We start from the raw sequence: 2,367 nt of genomic DNA on the forward strand, positions 1-2,367 counted from the left end.
GTAAATATCAGCGGTGCATTTGGTCCCGTTACCTAGCAACACTGGCGTAAAATGAATGTGCCGTTGATGCCGAATGCAAATATTCTCGTACTAAACGTTGTTTGCCGAACACTCAATAATCAGGACCACTCTCTTTTTTATGTGTGTGTGCGTGTGATAAGGAAAATCATCTGAACATCTTTGAATCTGGACCATGTGTTCCTTGGTCTGCTCCAGGCTATAAGCTAGGCTACAGTACAGCTAACCTCCTATCTACTGCTGTACTAAGATGCATGCATGTGTTAACTGTGGTGTCCAATGAGTATGCTTGTTCTTGGGTGATGCCAAGCCGCGGGACGGGTATCCAACTGACAACCCCATTATTGGAAAACAAATGTAGTAGCTACACCAGATGGCCACAGTCATCGACAAACACTTATACCTGTTTTCACTCGACTTTTACATGGATGACTAGATTCGATTTTTTGAAGTGGAGATAATACAGCGACCAGCACCATGGCGTCTCACTTGCACTTGAACTTACTCTCTCACTGCTCTGTCTCTGTCTCAATCTGTCTCTGTCTCTCTGTCTCTGTCTCTGTCTCTGTCTGTCTCTCTCTCTCTCTCTCTCTCTCTCTCTCTCTCTCTCTCTCTCTCTCTCTCTCTCTTAGCCTTTATCGCTATCTCTCTTTCCCTTACCCTTTACCTCTCTCTCACACTCATCATCAGTCCTCTAGAATGGCATTCTCTCTTACATTATCTAGGAAATGTATTTGAAAAGGAAATAAAAAATAGGGGGGGAATTAAAAACACATTGGAACTTTTCCAGATGGTTCCAGACATGGTTTGGCCAGGCACAAGAGAAAGAGAGAGAGAGTGAATGAGAGCGAGACAGAGAGAAAGCGAGACATGACAGGGCAAGTCAGAGAGAAGGCGATAAATGACAGAGAGAGAGAACGTCATCAAGGCTCCCCTTTTCTTTATGCCGACCAGAACTAAAGCTAATGGCATCGGGTCCATTGGCAGCTTGACTTCTCGCTGCTGCTGTTGAAGGTGCTATTTGTTCCCTCTCTGCCCCTTTATTACCACAAAGGGAAGACACGCAGGAAACAGACTCAGAGTGGGTAGTGGAGAGGTGTGAGGACACGCCGCAGGGAATTACTCTTATTGATTAGCTTTCATCGGCCAGTGTTTATTTGTGTGCATGCATGCGTGTGCGTGTGTGTGTGTGTGTGTGTGTGTGTGTGTGTGTGTGTGTGTGTGTGTGTGTGTGTGTGTGTGTGTGTGTGTGTGTGTGTGTGTGTATGTGTGTATGTGTGCGTGTGTTTGTGTGTGTGCTTGTGAGTGTGTTTCCTTTGTTGTGTGTTATCTCTAAGGACAAACAGGAACATTTTGGGTGAAATGGAAAAGCACACATATACACTATGTGTACATCTAAATCTAAGCATGTAAATATAATCACCACAAAACACACAAGTGGCACACAGGGCCCTTTCAAATTTGAATAGCAAAGACACACACATGCAATCAATTGATTGAGGAAAGGGTGTGAACTTTTCCATGTCTCTATAGAAGGTGTCCACAATTTGGATGTGGAGGTTTGTTTGTGTGGGTGTGTATATTGCTGTTATATTACTAAATCAACTCCACATATTTTACTTTCAACTCAAATATTCTGTGAAATAGAGGGGCAAAGCCTCTTATTTTTCATTTACATTTGTTGGAGAGCTGGTTTTAGTAGACAAGCTTGTTTACGGTCCATTCACCTTACCGACCTAGACGAAAGCCCGGGGCCCTCGGGTGTTACAGTGTCCTCACCTGCTGCATCCTGTCCAGGCCTGAGCTGAGGAATCCTCTGGAACTCTGCTGCGTTTCCCACTTGAAGGTCACAAAATGGCTGACAGAAGAGCGACAAGAGAGACATTGCAGGAGTTTGTGTGTGTGTGTGTGTGTGTGTGTGTGTGTGTGTGTGTGTGTGTGTGTGTGTGTGTGTGTGTGTGTGTGTGTGTGTGTGTGTGTGTGTGTGTGTGTGTGCGCGTGTTTGCGTGCGTGTGTGTGCGTGTGTATGTGTAGGTGTGTGTATATTAGCATGACATTTTGTTTTAGCATTATAAAATTACGTATGTATAATAATATAAAAACATACAGTCTCCTTGAAGTGTAATATATTAGAGAGTTTATTTCAACAAATTTATTCAGACACAACCAGAACTGTGAAGCATGATAAAACACAGAAATCACACTGTATATCTGATGTGTCACATGACCACAGAGAGGCAAGGACAAGATGGATTCTCCGACTGTATGATGTCATGTTTAATGAGCACGTCTGCAGGAATAGAGAGTTGCGGGTCGTCCACGGTTACCATGGCGACCCAGGTTTCACTT

The sequence above is a fragment of the Gadus chalcogrammus genome, chromosome 21 (assembly GCF_026213295.1).
Source record: "Gadus chalcogrammus isolate NIFS_2021 chromosome 21, NIFS_Gcha_1.0, whole genome shotgun sequence".
In the NCBI taxonomy this organism is placed as follows: Eukaryota; Metazoa; Chordata; class Actinopteri; order Gadiformes; family Gadidae; genus Gadus; species Gadus chalcogrammus.